Below are 27,851 nucleotides of genomic sequence, written 5' to 3' on the forward strand. Positions count from 1 at the left end.
AAATAGTACCTATCAAAGACTCAGCATTAGTATCTGATGCCAACTGTTGGGAGATAAAATTTAGTAGATCAGTGCTGTTTGTTTCATGCACAACCTCTATAACCACCACTGTAGCCACTCCATTCATGTATCCATTGTATTGGCACTGGGGGATCAGATTGCAGGCGCAAATTGATGTCATCTGACTGGTCCATTTTGTCCATTAGAGTGTTCAGAGTCTTTTCTGTGGTGAATGCTTTCTGGTGATGATGAACATGTGACATAAAGATGTTCTAATATTGTGCTCACTCTCATATGTCCATTCATATGCCTCCCCACTCCAGGCCTTCTTGTTCTCAGTTTCCTAATTTGGTTAGCCCCCTTTACTTGGTGTATAGTTATTTAAATAAATGGTTGGGCCTTTATAGCCATATCTCAATCAGTCACCAGACAAGGCACCCCTGGGGAAAAAGTATGACTTCAGGCAAGATGACTTTCTTCAGCTAAGGTATATCATGAAGAAGCACACAAATGGAGTATGTGTGCTGACCACACATCCTGAAGCCAGAAAGCAGGTGTTTCTGTGAAGAAGATGTGGAGTATGTCTATCTACCACAAATATAATATTACAACAGCATCCTTAGCAGAAAATATGCAGTATTGGAGGAGATGAAAGGATGAGTGATTCTTTGATAGCTCATGATCAAATCATTTGGTAGGAACCATAAATTATCTAGATGCAATAATGATACATTTTTACATTTTGATTAAAATGGACCCTTTTCCTTCCTCTTTAACCATTTCAGGTTCATGAGGGGCAATTCTAGTTATTTGGTTGTGTATAGAGGATAGAGTGGTCAGAGATTTCATCACAGAAGGGAAAAAAAAGATGAGCAGAAATTTGAAAAAGAAGAGAAGCTAGGTGCATGCTTGGGGATGAGAGAATGTGGGGCGTGAGCTATGAAGGCAGGTGGGAAAGTATGTATGCCGAGGCCTAAGAATGAACCAGTACGGTGATGTGGACAACTGTAAGTTGGTTCACTGTGGAATGAAGAGCAAATAAGAGGCAAGGAACAGTGTGAAATTTGGGTGAAGAAATAATTAGGGATCACATTTGAAACCTGTAAACCGTGCTTCGGAATTTGGATTTTACTCTAGGAGTTCTAGGAATCCATGAAAGTTTTTAAGTAATGATACACTCACATTTGATTTGTTTTTCAGAAAGGTCACTGAAACTGCAGTTTGAAAATAGATTCAAGAGCTACTCTGTTGTTCTCAAATATTGACAATTTCATCAGCTCCCTCTTGAGTAAAAGGCCTCCTGTATGTCCAAAAAGTAACTGTTCACCATCCAAGTGTCCCATTACCTGAGCTTCCAAATTTGCTGTAATAGAAAATGACCTTAATTTCTGATGGAGCCAGCAAGCAGAGGAAAACTATTGCTATGGCAAAAAGGTTTTATGGTAGATTCATTCCATCTATGTTTAAAATCAGGTTTGATGGATAAAATCAATTAACATTTTATGACATCTGTGATAAATGTAAATGGATTATCTGATTCAGTCTAAAACAGTAAGTAGGAAGGAATAAAATAAGGTCAAGTTCCAAAATTCTAGACTTAATAATGGAGTATATTTCATAAGTAGTCAAACAAATTGACTAAAAATAATGACCAAATTAGAGGTCTTACAATGCTCATGTAGATTAATAATTTTAACATACATCCAAAATTTTAACATATAATGATCTTGGTACAAAGAACAAAACAAAAGCCAGATTTTTTTTTCTGTTTTGTTTTGTTTTAGTTTAGTTTAGTTTTATTTTATTTTTGTTTTGGCTGCACTCATGGCATAGAGAAATTCTGGGGCCAGATATCAAACCTGTGCCACCACAGCGACCTGAGCCATAATACTGACAATGCTGGATCCTTAACCTGTTTAGCACCTGTTTTTATTCCATTATATGTATTGCTCTTCCCCAAAGATAAGACCTGGGTTTCATGTTAGGATAAACTATAATGCATAGACTTCTTTTTTTTTTTTTTACACTGAAAGTTCTTCAGATTATTACTTCAGCACCCATATACTCACATCACATCATCTTAGCAAGGAATAAAAAGTTCGATATAGCTAAAAACTACTTTGTAGCTACAGAGAGAAGGCCTAAAGTTTATATTGGTAGATATGAAAAAGCACACATGAGTCAGGCTATAAAATGTGAAATTAAAAAGCAATAAGGATTAAGACCACATAAGGTAAAATAAATATCTGGATATATGAGTTTCAGTAAAGTGTAAGTAAAAAGTAATAAACTCTGCTTGCAGTTTATATAGACAGTTGTTTTGTATGTGTTTAATCAGGAGCATACTCTAGTCTATTTATAAAATAATAGTGGAGACAAGAAGGCATGTAAAATAGAATGACCTATATAGGGAAAATGAAAAATTTACCCTGCCACAGATGGCAATCCATAATAGAAAAATACGATGAGTAAATGCTCATATTTCTGAGATCATCTTGAGATATGGACTCATTTTCTATTCCACAATGAATTAACTTTTCCTATCCAATCAGAAATTTTCCTCTTTGGTCAATATTTAATTTTGTTTCTCTCATATTTCCCAAAGCATTTGGGTTTTCTCTCTTCTCCTCATTTAGAATTGAGGATCTGAGATGCTTTTCCAACTGATTAAGCAAAATGCATAAATCTGGACAGTCACTGAGCAAGAGTACAGGTCCCACTAGGGCCTAATGAGCATACTCCTTCAACTGTTTTATCGTTCTTACCTTATTCATGTGGGTCAATGAAGAGAACAACAACTTACAAGATCATTTCTATAATTTTCTGCACAGCTAAAAATGAGACCATTAGAAAATACTTTCCCTTAGTTGTTGATTCTTAGGTCAGTTTAATATGGCTCAGATCCTCTTGTTTCTGAAAACCATATTCCAAGCAATCTTTATTATCTCTCTGATTGGTTCTTGAAAGCATTCTGTACCTTAAGCTAATTGTAATAAATAAATATCAAGACACATTTTAGTGTGACTTAAGCTCAGGTTTGGAATGATGATTTATACAGATCCACTCTCTTTACCCACTCCATTTTCCTCGGTATGGGTCCTCGATATGTCCCATTTTCCTTTATTCCACAAAATTATTAAAAATATTAGCAGCACTCTCCAACAGAATTGTTATGAACATGGGTAGGTTCTATATCTAGACCTTCCAATGCAGTAGCCATTAGCCACACATGGCTCTTGTGCACTAGAAATGTGGTTGGTACAGCCGAGAAACTTAATTTTAATTTAAAGTAAGTTTAGGCACTTTATATTTAAATATAACTAATAGCCAGATGTGTTTATTGGCTACCATATTGGACAAAGCAGATCTATGACAATAAGAAATAGATACTGTACTCATATTTTCATAATACTGGGAAAAAACAAGTAGAATTCTTAAGTATAGTATGAAAGGTATAATATTAGACATGGAGTGATTAAAGGAATATAGAAAATCTCTAACTCAGGTTAGAAGGAATGGGAAGACATCGAGGAACATTTTCTTAAAGAAAGGAAAGTAGCTGTCTTAAAGGACGAGTAGGAGTTAGAGCTAAGTAGATCCTTACCTATACTTGCAAAGAAGACAAATTATAATAATCTTGGTCATAGCAATTTTCAAAAAAAGATTTTTCTATTCACTGTGTTTGGTGCTTGTGCTTCATCTTTCCAATCTTATCTTTCTGTGTGCAAGAAAAAAAAATCAAATTTCATAAGTGAAGTTTAAAGAGTATCCTCCAACATATCAACTCAGTTTCTAAATTTATTCTAAAAGGTACAGGTGACTATTTTGGACTTTGGTAATATACCCTTTCCATGTGATACTTGAAGAAATGTTTTGCTATAAACAATATATAATTATCTACATTTTAATATCCAGAGGAAGAAAATCATTCATTCTTTCTTTAGTCCCTAACCATGTACTTTAAAAACAGGTCTAACTAAATATTCATAGTGGAACTAGGAGGCAATATTAGGAAGCTGGTACCACTTTTCTGTTTATGGCTATGAACAAGAGTTTCCTTATTGTCCTCTGTTCACACTTCCTGCGGTATCTCAGTTCAACTTGACCTCCAAACTGAAATTTTTAGCCTCACTGTCCAACCAATGGACCTTTAAGCTGATCCGCTCTAATGTTAGCTCTCAGTTCAGTACTGAGGTTTTATTGCTCCATTGCCCCTCCTTTTCCTGATTACTTGTAGTTAAAGCACTTGCCTTTTCCTTTTTGTACTCTAAAAGAAAGACTTCTGTGTGCATTAGATTGGCTGACACTCAGACTGATTTATCATAGTCTGAAAGTGATTTTATAGCTTCCAGAGATATCTTTCAGTATGTACTCAAAGATAATATTTACAGCACTATCTACATTTTCTGAGTTCTTAAAAGGATTTAGCTTTAAATTAGAAGAACACAGTGGACAGTATGGGATATTGCATAAGTATCCATTCTTCTGCCCATTTAGGATACCAAATACACAAATTAAAGAAAGCCACAAATTCCTTGATGCTCCTCTCATCAAACTGGATAGACAGGGAGGCTGCTTTGACTAATAGAATACATTGGAAGTTTTGTTGTGCCAGTTTCTGCTCCAAGCCTTTAGAGACTGGAGGCTTGCACTTTATGTTTCTTGAACACTCACTCCTGGAAGTCAGCCATGCTGTGAGAAAGCCAAAGCTGCCTTATGGAAAGGACTAGCCTGGCCGGTCTCCCAGCCAGCAGTCAGCACCAGCTGCTATTCTAAGTGAGGAGCCTCCTCAATACCTAAACCTGAGATAGAATTTGAGATTTTTTTTTTTTTGTCCTTTTCTAGGGCCACTCCCGTGGCATGTGGAGGTTCCCAGGCTAGGGGTTGAATCGGAGCTGTAGCCACTGGCCTAGGCCAGAGCCACAGCAATGTGGGATACGAGCCACATCTGCAACCTACACCACAGCTCACGGCAACGCCGGATCCTTAACCTACTGAGAAAGGCCAGGGATAGAACCCACAACCTCATGGTTCCTGGTCCGATTCATTAACCACTGCGCCACGACGGGAACTCCTACAATTTGAGATCTTGATTCCTGTCTTGAATCTGATGTTGCAATGGGATAAAACTTCTGAGTTCGGAGGTGTTGGGGAGGTATTTTGCATATGGGAATAATATAATTTTTGGACAGAAGTCTGTGATAGATTAAAGTGGGGCATACATTCTTTAAACTTCTGTTAACAGTTGTAATACGTGCCCACTTTCTTGAGTCTGTGTGCTCTAGATCTGCATGAAGAATTGAGGCTGCGAGCCAACAGCCCCAGATGAGCTTCTAGCTATAAGACAAAACAAATTTATCAGATATGTGTGTAGGTCTTCCATCCCTATTGAACCACAACAGGTGACAGAACAAAAAACAGGGGTGTGCACAATATGGAGCCCATCCTGTTTTCTTCATCCACAAAGTAAGGAGCAAATCAAAATTCGTATTTCAAACCACTAAGTTTTGGCCTTGTTTATTTACACAGAATAGACAACTGGAAGCCCAGAGTGTTCTCATAGTAAAGTGTTTTTGTTCCCTCCACGTAAAATTCTCCTTATACAAATCTTTGACAGGATAGTTTATGTTCAGCACTTCGTACTCACGTAAATGTAATATTAAAAGAAATGCATTCTCCATGTTATTCCCTCAAACCCATCATGTTATCTTTCCATCACTTCTTTATTATCTGTATATATCCACTCCCACTCAAATGAGAATACAATTTACATAAAATAAGGAAATTTGTTTGCCTTGTTCTGTTATCTCTTTCACAAAAAGCAATACCTCAATACATATGTATTGAATAAGTTAATTACTAATTATTTTCTACTAACTGACTATCAAAGAGAATCTAATTAAGTAGTAATAGAGGTAAAGAATATGAGATGCTTATAGGTTCATTCTCTATATCTCCAAATGCTTTTCTCATTGTCTTTCAAATATGGATTTACCAAATTAAAACACTAGATTCTAACTGAATTATATGCCAATAAGTGGTCTCTAACAAAGATGTTTTACATCTACGAGTGAAATACCTAGGTAGCTGTAATGTTGGTTTAGTTACTACAAACCAAAGCCATTTGAGTTAGACTGCTTCAATGCGTAGTGATTAATTGGATCACTTACAAGATCAGTTACAAGAAAGTGGCCAATATGTGGCCACAGCTGTACTTAGAGTATCTGTCATGGACTGACTGCCTGTTTGCTTTGTATTGGAGCTGGTCTCACACAACATTTTGAATTAGATGACAGTTTTACACGCACAAATATTCTCACACACATATGCTTTCTTCCACTTTTTTCTGCAAAATTCAAGGCACTCTTGCTGTCACCACCACACTTGCTCAGGAACATCTATAATCATGTGTTTTGTGATATATGGCTTTAGTTAGAGGAAGATAAAAGTCTATTTCAAGAAAAAAAAATCTAATTTTCAGACAGTAAATTTTGTGTGTGGAATCCAAAGGACATACTCCTTTTACTCTCTTTCCTCCCCCTTAGTGTCATATATGTCTTTACCGAACCCTTATTGAATGGATATCAGAGGTCTTTCATCTTCATTTCCTTCCTCTTTGTCTTCTACAAATTCCCCTAAATGTCAGTTAACAAGAAAGAGATATTAAGGTTCTAATATTGCCCTCAATGAGACTAGTTTTCAGGATTTTAGGTAAGGTGGTAGAGCAGAGTGTGAGTTAGCATCCCAATGACCCAGTGAATGTATGATATAGCACTCTTAGACTGCCCGACTGAATGCCCAGGACTGTTTCATTAACACAAGGTACCCATGGTTCAGTTGAAGCAGTCTGGTTTTCTCTCTTGAGTGAATGAGTGTGTGTGTGTGGTAGTAGTAGTTGCAATAGTTCCCATTAAATTTGGGTTGCAAAAGTATTACTGTGTCAGGTCTTATTCTGTGATTGCAGAAATACAAAAAGGGAGGACTCTTGGTAGTTGAAATATTGGAGCAATCGTTACAAAACTGCTAAATCATGAGAAAATATGACCCTGATAATCAGATCATGAGAGGCAGGATACTCCTGTGAATGCCTGACATGCATTTTAAATTTGCCTGAGCACTGCTTTCCAAATGCATTAGTTTTCCGGTTATCTGTTAAAATACTTACAAAAAATTGTTTACAATTTGCTTGTCTGGATTTTCCTCTGTTATCTGTAAATTCATTTCTTTTTTTCCTGTAAAATTGGAAGGGAACCACATTATTATCTACTGGGGCCCCTGACAGAACCAAAGCAATCACATGAGTATTTCCCCAGCTTCTACTCTCAGACACTTTTGAATCCTGTCATCCAAATCATCACGGTGCTAAAACAGTCCCAAGCACTGAGGACTCAGGGGAGCACGATGCTTCAATGTGTTTATAGAATACATTTCATGTAGACAAGCACGAAAGGAACAGTTTGCATAATCATCTGCCAAAAAGAATCCATCTGTCAGAAGAGTGGAAGTTGCTATCAAACAAGTTCACATTAAAAAACAAAATCTCAATTTCCATTCTATGCACTTCGTTTCTTTGAGCCTAATTATCATTGTGCATATAAATGCGGAAAATAGTTCTTCCTGGTTACAGTTCAAAATTCTGGTCTTGGCAAGAGACAACAATAGCTGCTCATTTCTTTGGGGGCTGTACCATGCAGCTGAGAGCATCAGGGCTGGAAATGCCAGGCCAAATTCTGTTGTTGCCAATGTGAAGTTTTACTTTACTGTTTTGGCAAATGTGATATGTGTGAACAACAGAAATATTACCTCATTCTTTAGTGTTAACTAATCCTGGCTTGGCTCTGAAGAAAAAACACAGCCCCATTTCCCTGAAAAGCATTCATTTCTGTAGTCTTTTTTTCTGATACAGTTCTTAAATTTCTGCCTAGTTAACTATGGCAAAAAAATCAGTCTTCAGAGAGAAAAAGAAACGTGCAAATACTTGTTTCAAAATCCAAACATTAGGCAAAGAAAAAAAAAAGTAAAAGTAAAATCCAACTATTTGCTTCACAAAATATTCTTTACTTAAAATTTGTTTGTACATATTCTTTAAAAACTATTCTCTTTCAATTTCAATGTGATTTTAATCACATGCAGCTTAAAAAAGTAAGAACTTAAGCAAATAGAGGTATATTTGTACTTTTTGAAATATAAACTGAAAAATTATCAAGCTGAAAAATATTTATAAAACTTAATATTTGAAAAATATTTAAGTGTAGCAGCACAAACTCATATTAAATTATCAGAAACACCTTAACAAATTGCAAAGAGAAATTTATTACTTGCAAATTATGAAGTCTCCCTTCATTTACTTACACATTTTGTTGAGTACCTGCTATGTGTCAGGCAATGATCTAGGGTTAAGACTGTAGCAGTACACAAAACTGAGACAACCTGACTTTACAATACTTGTATTTAGTAGATGTATTTAAGAAATGATATCGGAAATAGTTGCTTTTACAGAACCTACTGCATTTTTTGAAGGATTTTAGTATACTTCCTATAAGACCTTGTATGTCTTTCATGTTCATAACTAATTTCTTTAGGAAAATTATAAATATACCTGAGTTTTCAGCAACCTCCTCAATATATTTCCCCCTTTTTTAATGGCCATAATTATGATATATGGAAGTCCCTGGCTAGGCGTCGAATCAGAGCTGCAGCTGCAAGCCTATGTCACAGCCATGGCAACATGGGATCCGAACCACATTTGGGACCTACACCACTGCTTGCAGCAACACCAGATCCTTAACGCACTGAGCAAGGCCAGGGATAGAAACTGCATCCTTATGGACCATATGTTGTTTTCTTAACCTGCTGAACCACAAAGGACACTCCATAAATATTTCTCTTGATTTCCAGGTAGAATTTGGTGGTTAAAGAAGGCAGCGGGAAGACTTAAATTTTTAATAGTTATCTACCAATTCTCATTCTGACCTGTGTTTGGCTCAAATCTCATCCACCCGGGTAAAGGTCATCTTCATTCTTACTCCTTGCTTCAACATTTCACTTTAAGAGCAGAGTGGAGAGTGCGGAATGGGACAGAACAGTCTGTCTTTTTCCTCAAATCTCAATGAACACCATACTGTTCTATCTAGCAGTCTTTCCCCAAAAGTTAAAGATGCTTGATAATATATAGAGTACAGATCATCACACAACGTTCAACTGAACATCAGATACCACTGAGACACAAACACCCTGGTGATCACTTTCCATACAGGGCCTCTCTTGGGCCAATTCTTTCTCTTAGGTCTAGTGGACTACAAATTTGCTAATGCTTTCTCTCCCCAAAATGATCTGGACATATTGATTTTCCCAGGCATGGCTTCAATTCCTCATCTCTTGAAAACGAATAACTGCATTTTAAGGAACATATGGTAAGATGCAATCTTTCTCCCATCTTCCAATACCAACACAATGGGGGTCCTAATAGAAGAGAAGTTTTATATTTTTAAAATAGCTTTGTAAATCCTATCTAAAAAGGAAGATCCTAACTAAATTGTTTCACACCTTCACCAGAGTTTGATATTTTTGGGGAATGTTATATGTCTTTACTACTCTAAAATACCATGGCTATAGTTCAGTGATGAGAAGCAAAACAAAAACAGTGGTAAACTCTAAGTGCTAGGCATTCTTCTAAGAACTATACACAGTCATTTAATCAATCATCCTCCTAACTCCCATTTTCACATGAGGGAACTAAGGTGCAAAGAATTTAAATAAACTTGCTAATGGTCAAATAATAAAAGCAAGACCTGGATTTCAATATAGGGAGTTGGGCTCACGCCCATTCTGACCACTTTGCTCTATGAATTCCTACTTTAGTCAGAAATCTGGAAACTTCAAGATTTGAATTTTTGGCCTCCATAACTCTAATTGCATTCCTTTTATTAAACCATGTGGTCCCCACAAAACAAATTTCTCCTCTTTAACATGTTTTATATGTTTTCCTGATATTGACACACATGAGTCTTATTTGTAGCAGGCTATAAAAATATATCTTTCAATCATCATTATTTTTGCTTTATGAAAAGAATTTTACATAAAGCCTATAAAATAAAGAGAAAATTAAAATTTTATTTTAATACTATTTCACCAAATTATAAAAAAAATTCTTTCCAAGGTAAAGGGAATCTAAGGTTAGATACTGATATTTCATTTACGAAATAAAGAAATATGTTCAATAACCTTAAATAAAAATAATTTGCCCAACACATAAAGATAAATTTATGATATAGGAATTCAGAGGATCTTTGGTATTATCAAATCCAATCTTTCCTTTTAGTGAGCAGAAAATTATTTTTCACTCAATGTGCTTAACTAAACATGTTGAGGTAAATATATATTTTCCATATTCTTTTATAAAGCCCAAGAAATCCAGCGTCGTCTGTCCATCAAGAATTACATAATTTAAAAACCTTTGTTCTTTGCATAAGCTAGAATCTATGATCCACGGGTCACAGCTTGGGCTCATGGCGATTTACAGAAATGTTCATGCTGTTCTTACTGTTTAAATAATTTTGTTTAAGTGATTAAAAACAATTACCAAAAACTTTTTAATGTGTGTTTTATGAATTAGGCATATGTATAAACATCACAGTAAGGCAGTCATTCTCTTAGAGACTGAGACCCATAGCATAAACATCACCTGGGGATGTGTTAGAAATGAAAATTATCTGGTATTAGTCCAAGTTATTGAATCAAAAACTTTGAGCTGGGCCCAGGAAGCTGAGATTTTATAAGCCTACTATGCAATCTGGAAGCCCACTATGTTTTAAGAACAACTACAATAGGGTATTGCTACTAGGAAAAGATAAAAACATTAATATTTGGTTGTTCTCTGCAAGTTGAATCTTCTAATCATAAAACTAGTTTCATTCTTGGCTATACATGAGAATCATCTGGGATCTTTTGTTTTTTTTAGACCTGCTCCTGCAGCACATGGAAGTTCCTGGGCAGGGTTGAATCATTGGAGCTGCAGTTGCCAGCCTATGCCACAGCTATAGCAACGTGTAATCCAAGCCTTGACTGCAAACTACACCACAGCTCAAGGCAACACTGGATCCTTAACCCACTGAGCAGGGCCAGGGATCAAACCCGCATCCTCATAGATACCAGTCAGGTTGTTAACTGATGAGGCACAACAGGAACTCCAAAAGTTCTATTTTTTTTAAAGACTAATGAAGTGTATCACATCATAATGCTAGAAGAGATCAGGCTCTGACTACTCATTTTTTTTTCTAATGTTAACAAAAAAATACAAACTGGCTATTTTGAGTATCAACTTCTCATTTCACACGGGTAATCGTTTTCAATAGAATTTAATATTCTAATTATAAATTTGCTTCTTAAAACTACTCAGCACTGAGTTTAATTTATGGAAAGTAAAATTAACTACGGGAAAAGAAGCAACTATAATTGAGGATCTAGGGCTGATTTTGCCACTCTCTAATAGGGTTATAAGAAGATAAATTATTTAGACATTACTTTCCTCATGTGCTCATTAAGATCTGGATTCTCTCCCTTAATATATATCCCTTTGCTAGATTTAGCCCAAAATCTATCCTCCTTTTTTCTGTGGTAAGAAAGACCCCTGATATGGCTACCCAAATTGAAGACTACGTGTAATCTCTCTTACAGTACAATGTTGCCATGTGATTAACTTCTAGCCAATGAAAGGGCAGTATCCTTAAGTGGAAACAAGCTTCCCCCTTTCCTCCAGCATCCTCCATCCTACTGTCTGGAAGGAAAAACTATGGGAAACCGTAGAATAAGTCTTGTAAATTATAAAAGCAGTAAGGGAATAAAGGCTTTGTGTTGCAAAAAGTAGCTATAGCACTTCATGGTAGGAACCTTTTTTTTTTTCTTTTTTTTAAGGGTTGCACCCACGGCATATGGAGGTTCCCAGGCTAGGGGTCAAATCAGAGCTACAGCTGCCAGCCTACGCCACAGCCATAGAAACACCAGATTCTTAACCCACTGAGTGAGGCCAGGGATAGAACCAGCAACCTCATGGTTCCTAGTCAGGTTTGTTTCTGCTGTGCCACGATAGGAACTCTGGTAGGAATCTATTTTTGTACTGTTTATTAAACATCATGATTAACACTTTATTTTTAAATAGGACTGAGTAAAACGTTTTTATATTTGTGATTTATATTTCATTAGCACCCATCTTATAGTGGAGGCCAACTTTGCATTCATTTTTACTCTCTAACTGCTTAAACAGTAGTTGCACCCTATCTTCTAGTATCCTTAAAGCTGTTAGAATTATATCCCCTGTTCTTTCATTTCACAGTCCTTTTGTTGATCCAGAAATACGGAATAGATTCTGTTCTTTATCCTTTCTTTTCATTTTTTAAAAGTTTTATGGAAATAGAGTTGATTTACAATGTTTTGATAACTTCTGCTGTGCAGCAAAGTAATTTAGTTTTACATACATTTATTCTTTTTCAGATTCTTTTCCCATATATATATATACTCTCTACTACTAATCTATATGTCTTCCTTAATTTTCCACTTGCCATTTAATTAAAAGTTATTTCAATGTTGTTTCTTTTTATTGCTATTGCTATTTGTTTTTAGGGTTTGTTTTTGTTGTTTTCACTTCTTCCTTGGTCAGTCCCATAGCTGTTTCTACTATAGCTACTTATGTGATAGGTTCTCTCTTTTAAAACCACTAGAAGGTGGTGTCGACGAGCAGCTATATCTCTGACTCAACTCCTGGCCTGGGAATTTCCATAGGCCGTGGGTGCAGCCCTAAAAATGATCAACAAACAAACAAATAAATAAATAAAACTAAAAACATGCTTACATTTCTTTTGGGCCTATTAAACGATTGCAGTTCAGTTTTGGATTATTCTTTAACCTAAGATTTGAAATATTTGGTGTCAACTAGATATGAAATGATAATACTCACATAAGATAAAAATGCTTGTACAACAAAAATATCTTTATTATGAGACTATCATTGTTATTAGCTGATAAGTTTAAAATTATAAATTGTTTCATTTACTACTGATGAGATTTTTTATTTTGAAATGTGATTTGTTTTTTTTATTGATGCACATACAAAATCACATATCACATGAACTTGTCTTCCAGATATATTTTTCTGTTGAAATAACCCATTTTACAGTAGTATATAATTTAGTTGGCATTCATACATTAATAAGTAATAAAGATTAAAGAATTTTTTCTGAAAGCAGTTTTAGATTAACAGAAATCAGGGAATTCCTGTTGAGGCACAGGAAAAACAAATCTGGCTAGTATTCTTCAGGATGCAGGTTCGCTCCCTGGCCTTGCTCATTGGGTCAGGGATCTGCCCTTGCAGTGAGCTGTAGTGTAGGTCACAGACACAGCTCGGATCTCCCTTTGCTGTGGCTGTGGTGTAGTCCAGCAGTTGTAGCTCAGATTCAACCCCTAGTCTGGAAACTTCCATATGCCACAGGTGCGGCCCCAAGGGGAAAAAAAAAAATTAACAGATCATAAAATGTAAGAGACAGTCTCCCAGTTTTTAAGAATTTGTAGATATGCACAAGCATATGGTACATAATATTTTATGTTTACAGTTTTCTTCACTGAGTAAAATTCTTTCATGTGCTCTGAGAAATTCCAATGTGAAAAAAAAGTAGAGAAAGATAAAAAGTAAAAGATACATGTCCATTTAATTAAAACCCCAATGGAAATAACAATGCCTGTATACTCATATAAAATTTTTCAATATTCAAATTAGTTTTGCATACATTTTTGGTTATGATGATAGTCTAACGAAACAGGTTCTATTTATTAAGATCCCATCTTGTAGTTGAGAGAATTGTTTAAATGCTACTCAAGTATTATGTTGGCTACATTATAATTAATTAACTATTGGAGTGCTCCCCACCAAACTATGTCACAGAGTTATTGTTGGGTTTATTATTTTCACTAAAATGGACCTTGTCTATTACTTTTTTCTTTTTTTGCTTTGCTTTTTAGGGCAGCACTCAAGGCATATGGAAGCTCCCAGGCTAGGGGTCAAATCAGACCTATAGCTGCCAGTCTACCCAATGGCCACAGCAATGCAGGATCTGAGCCACATCTGTGACCTACATCACAGCTCATGGCAACACTGGACCCATGGCCCACTGAGTGAGACCAGGGATCGAACCTTCATCCTCATGGATACTAGTCAGATTCGTTTCCACTGTGCCACAATGGGAACTCCTAAAATTATATTTTTTTAAATCAGAATTTGTCACACTTTTCTATGCATAGTTGTACATACTTAAATTGGAAAGATGCACTGTAGTTTCTGACTTTAGTATGCCATCATCCACAAAGACATTGCTCTTCAAACGTTAATGTGCGTATCAATCTTCTGGGGAGATTGGTAAAAATGAAGATTTATTTTGTGCCAAATATCTGCCTCTCTAACAAGTTCCCAGGTAATGCTGACGCTGCTCATTCACAAACCACACTTTATGAAGTAAGGCTTTAAAGAACTGGTTCTAGGGAGTTCCAGCTGCGGCTCAGCAGAAAGTAACCCCACTGTATCCTTGAGGATATGGGTTTGATCCCTGGGCTACCTCAGTGGGTTAAGGATCCAGTGTTGCTGCAAGCTGTGGTATAGGTTGCAGAAGTGGCTCAGACTTGGTGTTACTGTGGCTATGGCATAGGCCAGCAGCTGAGGCTCCAGTTCAACCCCCTGCCTGGGAAATTCCTATGCCATAGGTATGGGAAAGAAAGAGAGAGAGAGAGAGAGAGAGAGAGAGAGAGAGAGAGAGAGAGAGAGAGAAACAAAGAAACAAAGAAAGAAACAAAGAAAGAAAGAAAGAAAGAAAAAGAAGGAAGGAAGGAAGGAAGGAGAAAGAAGAGAGAGAGAGAGGGAGGGAGAGAGGAAGGAAGGAAGAGAACTGGCTAGAATGAGTGTGGTTAAGGGACTAGTTGTGGTTACCATTCAAGATCCTCTTTCATGTGTCCCAGGTGGACTTATGTCTATGAGCTGAAAAATCTCTCACCCATATTTCCTCAAGCTATTTTAATTTCATCATTAGTACCTGAAATCTCTTAGCTACATAGACTTTATTGTTGAATTTTGTTTGTAAGTCCCTTCCTAGACCACATCCCCTTACCTCATCTTCACTCAAAGAAATTAATGTATATTCATTTCCGTTGTTTTTTATGCTTAAAAATCATATAAGTCACTATATTTAGAGATATAAGTTTAAAATTTGTTCTAAAAAAATGAGATCATATTACACCTACTTTGGTGCATTTTACAGTTTTCACTTGGTAGATTAAGATGGAAAAACTTCTGAGTATTCTTTTTAATATCTTCATATTTTCCATAGTTTAGATATGTCATATTTTACTGAACCATTTTTCTTACAGATCAACACCTATCTTATTTCATTTTTTTTTTTTGCTTCAACACAGTAACAATAAACAATTCTGTAACTGTATGAGTGAGACTTATATTTCCATAGGGTATATTCATGGAGGAAATACTGACTATGCATGTTTTTATTTTAATGGATTTTGTCATAGAGATTTCTAAGTACTGTACAACTTACATTTCTATTGGCAATGTAGTGTAGTACTTTCTTTTTTCCTGTTACCAATCAGTATTGCTAATAAGAAAAAATACATTGAATGTATCAAATATTGTAATGTAATATCAATAAACTGTTTATTATTTATATTGCTTGTTTCCAAAATAGTGGCCACACTGTATTATAGATATTCAGTTACAAATATTAATCCTAATCAATACCAGGAATATTAATTTGGTTTATGGTGTATTTTGTGATGCAGATTTTTAAAAAATATATGGACAAATATATTGATCAGTATTTTTTCATAGCTTTTAGATTTTTTCGACATGGTTATTCTTCCTAACCAATAGGATGTTTCTCAATCTCATATTTTATTTAAAAATGTTTAATTTTTACATTTATGTTGTGTTTTATCTAAAACTTCTTTTTGAGTAGTTCAAAATCATCATTTTTAAAATTTTCTTCTATTTAAAATGGCAGTCAAATCAACATTTATTAAATCAGCCATTATGTTCCCACAAAATTAAAATACACTGGTGTCAACATAAAACTCCAATTTTGCATACACTGGAATCATTTTGTTCTCCACTTGGTTTCAGTAGTGGATTTTCTATTCTTATACCAAAAACAGCTTTTAAAAAATTCTAATGATTTTATATTGTTTCAGTACCTTATAAGACTAGTCTTCTATTTTCCTTTATTATTATTGTCTTGGTTGTTCTGAAGATTTTATTTTTCAAAAATAATTGGTGTGATTGATTCCATTGCAAATTACATTAAATTTACAATTAATTAAGAGAGGATTGACAATTTCATCACCTTAATCTTCCTTGTAAAAGCATGGTGCCACATTCTACTACTCAGATTTTATCTAACATTATTAATACTGAGTACTTTTCTGTATAAAGTGTAATACTTGATATGCTTTATTTAAATTTTACTCCCTTATTCAGTGCATGCTGTTTTGGTTATTTCATCATTAACACAGTTTTCCAAATCCTTATTTTGCTGATTTATTCAAAAACTACAAATTGCTTTTTTGTTTTTTGTTTTTTGCTTTTAGGGCCGTACCTGTGGCTAGGGGTCAGAATTGGAGCTGCAGCTGCCAGCCTAAGCCACAGCCACAGCAACGCAGGATCCAGAGATCAAACCTGCTACCTCATGGTTACCAGTCGGATTCGTTTCAGCTGTGCCACAATGGGAATTTTCAAATTGCTTTTTTTATTTCTTCTTTGGGGACTTCTGCTTCCTGCTATGATTAGTTTGTATTAGACCAACAAGCTTCTTCAAGAATAAGTATAAATTTTGTAAGAAATAACAAAAACAGCTCTTGAAAAATAACAAAGTATAATTAAGAAAGTCAGAATTTTACAGGGCAAAGATCCTGGGGAGAAGACAAGTGTTGATAAGAGTTCAATATTTTCTGCCACTTTTCTCTCCAGGTATTTGTTAATTAATAACAGTAGGAAATGTAGTTTTTCGTTGTTTTTTGTTTTTTTAAAAAAGCATAATTTAGGTCAGAAATGATGTGGTTTCCTGGAACCAGGGAGATAAATAATTGTAATTTAAAGTTACGAATTGCTCTAATAACTGGAACATAAAAACCCTGTATAAGAAAAGTAAGCTATAGAAAAATGACCTTAACATTCTGTGATGCTTTTCTCCTTGAAGCATTATTCATTCCCTTAAGTCATGGGACAAAGGCTAAGAAATTGAGAGAATACATGTTTATAGTCTAAACTAGGTATCAGCAATCCATGACCCACAGGTTAAATCACCATGTCTATTTTTATAAATAAAGTTTTATTGGAACAAATACACACTTATTTGATTTTGTTTTCATGATACTTTTGTGACTCAGTGGCAGAACTGAGTAGTTATGACAGAGACCATACAACCTAAAAAGCCTAAAATATTTACTACTTGGCAGTTATAAAAGTTTGCTGATTACTGGCCTCAACCAAACACTATTAATTATAAAAGGGAGTTTCTTGACACTTATGCTATGAAAACTAGGGAAGGTAAACACAAGGATTGCCCTAACCAAAAGTCAGTAGGAAATGTACTGAACTTTATAAAGACTGAAATATTCCATCCTTATTTGAACCAGGAAAAGTTACTCCTATTTCTGGCACATTCTGGAAGTAAATAAAATAGACTATATAGGAAGACAGAATCTTGCAGAGACTATAATTTTTCAAACACAATACTGGCATTAAATAAATAATTTCCAGGACTGTCAGGAGATGGGATAAAAATGAAAGAAATTCAAGAGAAAAAAATCAGACAAAAGAAATACTCAGAAATGACAGAGATATTAGAGTTTCAAATAAGTATTTTTAAATTACTGTTATTAATATGTTCAAGAGACAAGGAGAAAATATAGAAATTTGTACCAGAAAACTGGAATCTATAAAATAGAAAATTGGGGAAATTCTAAATTTGAGAAATATAATAACTGAAATTAAACATTTAATGAGTGGGTTTAAAAGCAGAATAACAAAGAGAAGACCAATGAAGTAGAAGATGTTATAAAAATAAATATCCAGAAAAATACAGAAAGGAACAAAAGAGCTAATGGTCTGTCATTCAGATAATTGGATTTGCATTAGAGGAGGAAAGGAATAATAGGGCACAGCAATAACCGAAAAAATATTGGCTGTGAACTTTTCAAATCTGATCAAAACTCCAGATTTAAAATTCCTTTTTAAAGTGAAATTGTGTTTAAGTTGGATTAAAACTGTTGTTTTTGCTTAAAATATCTTCCTCCTTAGAGTAGTCTTATTTGATTAAATTGCCTCTTTTTTTTCTGTTCTATCTGCTGGAGCTCCTTGGCAACTACAAAATTTCCTCTTGCCTGCTTATTAAGGTGCTGTCCAAATACTGGAGTGAAGTGAGAGTGACTAGGGGAGAGGTGAAAAACACTGTATTCTTGGTCTTAAGAAGAGGCAATAGTCAGGTTTTCAGTTCCCTGCCACTCTAGTTTCCAGGAGTACAGAGAACTCAACATGGCAGGGTTCCATCTCAGAGTACCTCTGGTGCAGAAGGACCAGCTTGTCTTCCTTAAAGCACTCCAGGAAGAAATATCCAGCCTCTCCCCTTGTAGGGGACAAGATTCATGGAATCTTCATGTTAGGTTTTCTCTGGAATCCATCTGATCCTCTAGATCTTTACCCTAAACTTCTCTCTACTTTTCCCAAAGTGATATCAAGTCCAGTGGGGAAAAAAAGCTATACTCTCTCCTCTAAGAATCCAGTTAGGCCTGAGGCCTTGCGACTAGTGTCTAAGCCTCAGTTTAATATGGAAGAGATAAAGTTGTTGGGTGGCAATTAGGATAACGACAGCAGGGCAGTAACTGTTGGGAACTAAAATACTGCCTGTCACATCAATAAACAAAGGAGGTTGCAAACATCAAGCCATCACATTACAGGCACCAGGATAGCACTGTGAGCCCTGAGGGACTCAGGATAGAGACAAAAAGGTTGCCCACTGCCAAGCCCACCTAGCAGTCAGCAGTTGCAGCTACTCTCAACGGTACACCCTGAGAAAACTCAGGATAAGGAAACACTGGATGCTGGCACCAGAGAGCTGAGCTGCATATCAAAGAAATTATGTCAGGGAGCCCAGACTCTTGCATCTTCCCACAGAGAAGTACTAAATTCCTTAACTTCACATATCTGATTTTCTTTTACTAACAGTGAGATTTTGATGTTCTGAATACCTGGTCTTCTACTGCAAAAACTCCCAATATATCCCTCGCCTCTTCAGAACAGTTTTCTCTGCATTACCTGAGATGCTGTGTCCCAGGCTTGAAGTCCTCAGAAATTTTGCTGAATAAAATATAACTCTCAACTTTTAGTCTGTGTACTTTTTCCTCATTTGACAGTGTTCAACCTGCCATCTTTTCCTATTTTCCTAATATTCCTTTCAAAATGTATTTAAATAATACTATTTCTTCAAAAAGGTTAATTATTTCAGAAAATTCTTTTAAGCAAATTTATTTCTGAAGGAAATTTCATGCAACTGAAATAAAAGCCCCAAATTGTTCTTATTCTTATATGGCAATAAACCAAACAGATCATTAGTGGAAATATCACTATAATAACTTTTCATATACCAAATAGTTTTTATGCGGAACATAATTTTACTAATAGTAGCTCCTTTTGTGTGTACTCCATAAAAGCTATTGTAGAATCCATTCCAAAATAATTACGTGTTTATACACTTTAATTTCAAGAGAAAGTTATAAAAACAGAATCATTTCATCTGTGTAGGCATACATTTGTTTGGAGACTTTTCATATTTTTAAAAAATTCCACATGAGAAAATATAACATAATAACTACGAATGTCTGAGCCAACTGACCAAGTTAGACAGGTGTAACATTTAACACTGTTTAGAATATTTTACAGAGATACATTTAATATTTTCTAAATTAAAAATGCTCTTTTTTCCTCCAATGATTATATCACAAATGGAGATAAATAAATTATCAAATTTTCAGAAGTCTAGAAACTCTCTAAGTTCTAAATATATTGAATTACAAGGATGCCATTTCTCTTCTTGTTTTCTGGATTTCAAATGACACTGTACTGGCAGCAAACAAAGCTGAACCAAATTAACACTGAACAATGAAGAAAAATGAAGCTGGCATCTTAGCCCAGGGGATCCTGCCAAAGGAAAGTACTTTCTTTCCCTATTCTTAAACTCATTGCATTTTCAGAGAATGAAATGGATTTCCTATTCCGCACTGGTAAAAAGGAGATCGAATTCAGGAAAATTCAAGTGCTTGTGAGGAGAAATGCTAATTACAATCATCCATATTTATATAATAAATGTCTCAGGGTACTATGATTAAAAGCTGTTATTCTTTTAGTTTATTAATATAAAAATCTACATGCAAGGTGGCAGGTTATGATCTGAGACAAACCCACATTTGTGGGCAGTGCTGTTTGTGGGAGTCCTAATATTGCTTATCCAGGATTGCTTAGCCATGAGGATGAACCTCACAAACCTCCCACCACCTGCTGAATTAATTATGACCAGTTTCAGTATTAAAAGGACCTCTGAGAGATATCCCAACAGTCTAATTATTCAGATGAAGGAATGGAGGACCAGAGATTAAACAATTTACTTCTAGTCACCATTTACTAGAGCTGGAGATCTCAGGTTTCCAGACTTCTACTGACACAAATTTTTATGCCAGTTTAGTAACCAGATATCAACAAATTCAACAAAAATGAAACATTGAAACAGTTGGAACTGTCTGTTATGTCTGAAATCTCTATCTCTGTATCTATATGTAACTTTACTCACTTTTAAGATATTTAGTAACAAATTAACTGAAGGAGAAAGAGGGAGAAGCACCACTGCAAACTTTTGGGGTCTTGAGAAAGGAGAAATTTGCTAGGTGAAAATGATGAATTTGGTCTCTGACATGTTAAGTATTAGGTGTCAAAAAGCAGCATTTATTTGAGTGTGCTATGGGGAAGAAAGAAACAAATACTTCTTAATGTGTTGAAAGCAAGGGATTTAACATGCCACAAGGTCTTTTGAATGAATTAACTCATGACTCTACACAATATAAAACAAAAGCTGAAAATTTGTAGGTAAACCCCAAAAAACAGTACTGTGACATTGAGAAATGAAATGTATGGTGGTTCTTAGGTGAGTAGAAGTTGCTATTTATTAAGAAAGATGTATTTTTTAAGTAGATTGAAGAAACTGTGTTATAAACAATCAAAACACACTAATAACATTTGAGTTTTATTACATTCTAAATGCATTCAACCATGTAATGAAGCTCGACACATAGTGACAAAGCAGTGGACAATTATCAAAGAGATTATAAGCTATGCATTAGAATTTTCACAACTATTGTGAATCACAGAAAGCAATTTTCCTATTAAATGACGGTAGACAGAACCTTGAAAAGCAAGGTCTGAACAATTTACAATTTAAAAGCATTTGCCTTTTAGAAAATATGGTGAACTAATTTTCTCACCATATTTCTTACGGGCAAAGAATGTTAAAATAGGGATGACATAATAACTTAATTATTGAGCCATACAAATTCTTTGCCTTAAAATTTTATTCCCTTTGACTTAATGTGATTTTAATTGATTTGAAATAAAGGTTTCAGTGATATTTAGATATTGACTTTATTTTTAAGTTATAAATCTGCAAATTATTATCTTAAAAATTTCTGCTATTATAGATTCCATGAAATATAAACAGAGGTATTAGATATTATCCTTGCCCTTATGAAGTTTACATTCTCACTGGGAAGGTAGGATTTAGAAAGCCAGTAGAATAAAGTCACAAAAAGAGTAATGGACTAAGTAATGGACTAAATTAAAAAAAAAAAATCAAGGGCCATATTATTTAAAAATCACATAATCAGACAGGAACTTAAATTTAATATGATAGACAGCACAAGGATATTGGAAGATTTTTAGCAGAGAACTAAAATATATTTCTCCTTTTACATTTCAAGTTGAAATTAGTTTAGGAAAGATTAAGCTAACAGTGATACACAGAATTTAAAAAGGGAAAAAATAGAGGTAAGGAGATGCTTAAGAAGCTGTTATTATGATCTAGTAATGAAAAAAAATAGTTCCTAATTAATGTCTTGGTTGTGAGAGTTAAGACTTACATGTTAGTGATTTGTAATGATATGATTTACTGTTATATGAATTATAACTTCATACATGTGACAGGGAGAATCACACAATATGTAGTCAAAGGTGACTCTAAAATTTTGCCTAGAGAGTAATCTACAAAAATTTTAAATCACTATGTTGCACACCTGAGACTAATCTAATAGTAAATCAAATATATTTCAATAATTTGAGGGGCCCCTGGAATACGGAACAGATAGTGCCAAATGAACTTGGGGAAATTAAAAAGGAATATCTATATTAATGAAAGCAATTTTAGGATAAGACTATGAGAAATGAATAATATTAGCCATTACAGCATGAAGCAAAGATCACCTACTGTGAGGCAACTGAATGAATAAATTAGTAACTTGAGATACTCGTTTGCCTCTTTCCAGAGAAATGAAATCCTGCTGAGCATCCATTTACCATCACAGCAAGAAAATCAAGAACGTCAAGAATGAAAGACTATAAGAATTTTATGTGACTTGCATCTCACAAGGTACTCTGGATGAGAAGTAAATGTGGAGCCACAATAAATACTACATACAGCATTATTTTCACTCTAATCCTGCACATTTTATAAGAACTCCAAAAATGCCTATCCACCTCCTCTCAGTTTTGCAAGTTGCTAGAGGGTCTTGCACTCCAAAATTTAGTCCTCCTCTTAGCATGATTCATATGACAGCTATCATTTTCCCTAATTACTTCCAGTTTTCAAAATAACCAAGTCCTATGAAGTGAATCACTGAAATATTTGCCAATGTCTGCTTAAGGGGCTGTTTTTATGGGTCTGAAGGCATTGAAAGCACTGCTAATTATATCAATGGTTGTGCCAAAACCAATGATAAGTAAGGTCTGAAAAGTGATGCCAAGGAGACTGGCTTTTGTTGTTGCTGAGTTGTTGGCACCAACATCACCGATGCGTTGTCTTCTCTGTGCACACTGCAGGTAGAATAACTTCCCTTTTAATTTTTGCTTTATTATTTTCACTACTGTATTAATGATAAATCCATAGATACCAGACTGTGGAACAATCATAGTATTTTCACCTAAAAATAGCTACTTTCTCATCCAGATACACTGTCCTTGGACCACATGGTGGCTTTAGCCCTGTTCTTTCAAAGTTGCAGAGGCTAAATTTACAGTAAAAGTAGATTATAAAAGCAGAAACAGTGGTGCATAAATAAGAGAGATCAGAAATGGAGATCTGGATTTTGGAGTGAAAAACTGAGCTGTGAAAAGCAGAGTTGCATGCTCATTCCAAAGAGTTGCATGTAAAACTGGGGTAGAAGTTGTTTCAAAAAATGAAGGCTAGAGAAAATGGTGATAGCAGAGGCTACAATGATGCCCCAGCTGAGCTCTCAGTCATTTGGAAAATTCCCAGAGGTATATAAAACTGTAAACTCCAAAGAGTACCAAGCAGCCAAATCGCATGGATAAAGAAAAAAGATTAACATCATGAAGGAAGAAATCATTTGTCTTTTGTCAGTTATAGAAAATCTCTTCTTCAAGCACATAATTTCATCCCCAGCTACTACTAATATTCTAAATCTCTAGCAAAAACAGATCCTGATAACAGGGAAGGAAGTAGAATTCACAAACTGGACAAAATGATTGCTAGTGAGTTACAATGTTTTGATGGTGAAAAAGATATTGATGGAACATGGCTGGTTTTAAAACTGTGCCCATGTAACTTTGTTCTATAAGCAATCATTTTAGACATGACTGAAGAATTAATAATTTTAATTTAATTATTTTATTATTTATTTAATTCATAATTTTAATGTGCTCTGCATATATCTCACTTAATCTTTACTGTCAATACTCTAAGGCACATTCCAGAAGAAATCACATTCTAGTCGGCATCTTGGTCACAAGCATGAAGAATGAGGTACGGCTGTTCTTATGTGTTCACATTAAAAAGATATCCTATGTTGGAGTTCCCATCTTGGCACAGCGGAAACAAATCCAACTAGGAACCATGAGGTTGTGGTTCTGATCCCTGGCCTTGCTCAGTGGGTTAAGGATCAGCATTACCCTGAGCGGTTGTGTAGGTTGCAGATGCAGCTCAGACCCTGTGTTTCTGTGGCTGTGGTATAGGCCAGCAGCTGTAGCTCCAATTTGACCCTTCACCTGGGAACTCCATATACCACAGGTGCAGTCTTAAAAAGAAAAAAAAAAAAAAGATATCCTATGTCATTCAGCTAAAAGCAGAAGAGAAATGTGTTCCTGCTTACAGTAGCTTTCCAAAAGTCTCTGATGACTCCTAATTCTATGCCATTATCTTTAAGGTAATATCAATATGAGCTCCAAGAACCCTTAAAGTGGTAATTGCGAAAGGGCAAAAAACCCTCAGAAAATAAAAGTTTAAATTCACAAGTTCAAATATTTGAATTGATAGGGAATAAAAATGCTAATTCCAAAAAAGGAATTTCAGATTGATTAATAATACCAAATCAGAATTGTCTGAAGAATTAAGTTCTCAAAAATTCAAATCTTCATAATTGTTACTAATTGTGTAAACAATCTACCTAAAAGTACAAACCACTTGCTTCACTTTGTGATATCATTTTTTTAGCATTTAAATATATACAAACATTGTTCAATTTTATACTTGCTTATTTATAAGGAGTTTTGTAACAATTTATATTAGAGGACACAGTATCTGAATTCAACCTTCATTTTATACCTGTTCTTTCTTCCCTTTCCCAAGGCTAACCTTTCAGAGAAGAGAAAGGCTGATACATAGTATTTCTACTATATTTCTGGGTCTGTCTTTAATTCCTCAGTACCCCTAGAACTCTACCCACTGTAAATATAAATATTTTTTTAAAATATCAAACTTGGAAGAACTTGTTTTTTAATAAAATAGTATATATGGAATGCTTATTGTACTACAGGAAGGAGCTATAGCTGGGTACTATGCTTTTAATTTTGAATATTTCATCTATCTGTTATTTCCTCCTCTAAACAAGAGAGCTGACAGATTTTAATAATAATAATAACAAAATGTGTCCTACGTTACTAGAAGAAAACTTTCCCTAAATCCAATATATAAATTCAGGTTTATTTTATGACTTAAATGCTTAACATCTTTTCCTTCATGAACCCATGAGATTCCTGTATTCAGGTGCAGTAATGTGGCCTCCTGCTCAGCTCAAGAGCTGTGGTAATGCTAGGATTTTTACCTTTCATTGCACCTTTGGTGTCGGTTCATTTCTCATCTTCCTATATGTCCCATAGAGTTAATCTGAGTGCAGAAAACCCTTTGAAGTCACTTGGAACTTTGTGCTCTGATGAGGCCTGAAGGACATGCAAAGTAAGAAACATGGCCATGCTTGCAAAAGAGGTGAAAATTCAATCAGCTTTACTAATGTGTTTCTTATACCTCAAGGCATATCTATGTGTGTATATGTGATACATCTGCAATAAAAACAGAGCAAAGCATATTCTAATTTTGCAAAAACAAGAACACTTAAATGGATATGCCTACTACACTTAAGCCAAATTATTTCATATATGAAAATAGATTAGTGAAAGATACGACTTCAAAAAGGCTCATATAGAAAGTATTTACTTACACCATAATAACTATGTCAATAGTTAATACGCATATTCCTTTTAAAATAGATTTTGAAGCAAAAACACTGTTAATGGTTCTGATACTCTGATATACTCAACTACATAGGGCCCAAATTTTTAAATCACATCCAACATAACCCTTATGTTTCAATGTAAGCACTTTCAAATATGCCAGTAAAAGAGTATGTAATTCTGGGGTTAGGAGGACTGGAAACCTCATTTCCACTTTGCCAGCTTACATTGCTTGTTAGGCTCTGCCAATAGTGGAAACTAGAGGGAGGCTACAGGGTTGGAGGCTGTTTGCTTCCTCTGAGCTTTTCATCTACCTCCTGTTTCTGTCTGCTTCACCCTAACCTAGCATTTTTATATTTGGCAGAGTTTGTTCTAGTAGTTCCAGCAACTGCATCTACTTTGTATTTTTCTTACCACTTGAAGTATCAGCTCCATCACAGCCCCTCAGAGACAACACCACTTACCGGTCAGTGCTCCTTCCTCAGGTATCTGGTTTTCAACTTCATAGAACCCTTCCCCAAGCTATTAAACTGCAGCAATTTCAATTGCCTCTTGATTACCCAGCTCTAAGGATGGTAGTTGTTACCTGCAATTGCTGTATCTGTGATATCTTAATTTAAAAAGTTTTATATTCAATTCTCTCATGTTAAAATGTCTAATTTAGTTTTTTTCTGACTTGACTCAGGCTGGAAAACATATTTAGTTTAATCCATGGTTATTTAGGGATTTCATTAAGGTGAGCATATATTTTGAGTCTAAAGAACACTTCTGATTGCAAAAAGCTGTCCCAGACAAACCAGAACATACGGTAATCCTATATATGTCACTAAATGCAATCCTAAATGAAAATCTGGGTAGCAATGTTAACAGTTCAAGCCAGAATTTTTCCTAGTATTGACCTCATTTGGAGGGTAAGAATTGCTACCTTTTTATTTTTTCACCTATTGCTCAATAGGCTGCAATACTGGAAATTAAACTGCTAACATGGTTGTAAAAAGAAGTAATAGTGCTGCAATAATTATTGACACACTACTGGATCTTTCAAAAATGTACATCTGAATCTGATTATATCTCTCATCTGCTTAAACCCATTCAATGATTGCCCAATTATATTAAAGTTGAGACACGGATATTGGTTTCACTGAGAAACCCTGGAGAGTGGATACAGTGTGTTTTGAATGAATACTACTAAAATCCTTTCTACCTTACTGATGTCATAATGTATAAAATAACATGAGAATTAGTTTTTACTTGTATGCATGCCCATTAGAGTATAAATTCTATGAAATTAGAGGTTGTGATGTGTTGATCACTACTGGTGGCAAACACACTGTCTAACACGCAGGATAATCTCAGTAAATGTGTACTTACTTTCTACTATGTGGACACTCAAAGAAATAGGCTATGTCAGTACTTGAAAGAGTTTCCCAATGTACTGGGTCAGCACCTCAATTTTTTGGAGAGTTCATTCTGCACCTTTAAGCAAGATACTTGAAAATTAGGAGGTATTAGGTTGTCATCAGGGAAAGCAGGTTTACTCTCAAATAAGCCTCACAGGGGTCGAAATTAAAGAAATGTGTGATTCCTACACAAATAATTTAGGGCCATTGTCTCACAGACACCTCTCTGTGGTACCCATAGCCATACAAGCCATACAGGTGGGCTTTTGGAAGAGTTAAATTATAATATTTTTGATAGGCAAGAAATAGATTTATTAAGATAGGATGCTTATGAGAGATGCAAGAGGGAAGACAAGGAGGCTCTGCCTAAATTATAACATTTTTAAAAATACTTTTAAAAAAAACCTTATATGTAATAATAGGGGAGTTTTTTCCTAGCTTAGAGGGTCTTGGATGAAAATGCCTATGAACTATATAAAGTGGGAGATGCTTTCTAACAGTGTCTCTGGAATTTTCAGAACAAAGAGTTTTAAAGTATTTGGATCAGGATAGGATCAAAAGCATATTAAACATGTTACTCGATTAAATATGGTAGTGTTCATAAGTTCAGCAGGTTCACAAAATGC

Source organism: Phacochoerus africanus, chromosome 4, assembly GCF_016906955.1.
Source record: "Phacochoerus africanus isolate WHEZ1 chromosome 4, ROS_Pafr_v1, whole genome shotgun sequence".
Classification (NCBI taxonomy): domain Eukaryota; kingdom Metazoa; phylum Chordata; class Mammalia; order Artiodactyla; family Suidae; genus Phacochoerus; species Phacochoerus africanus.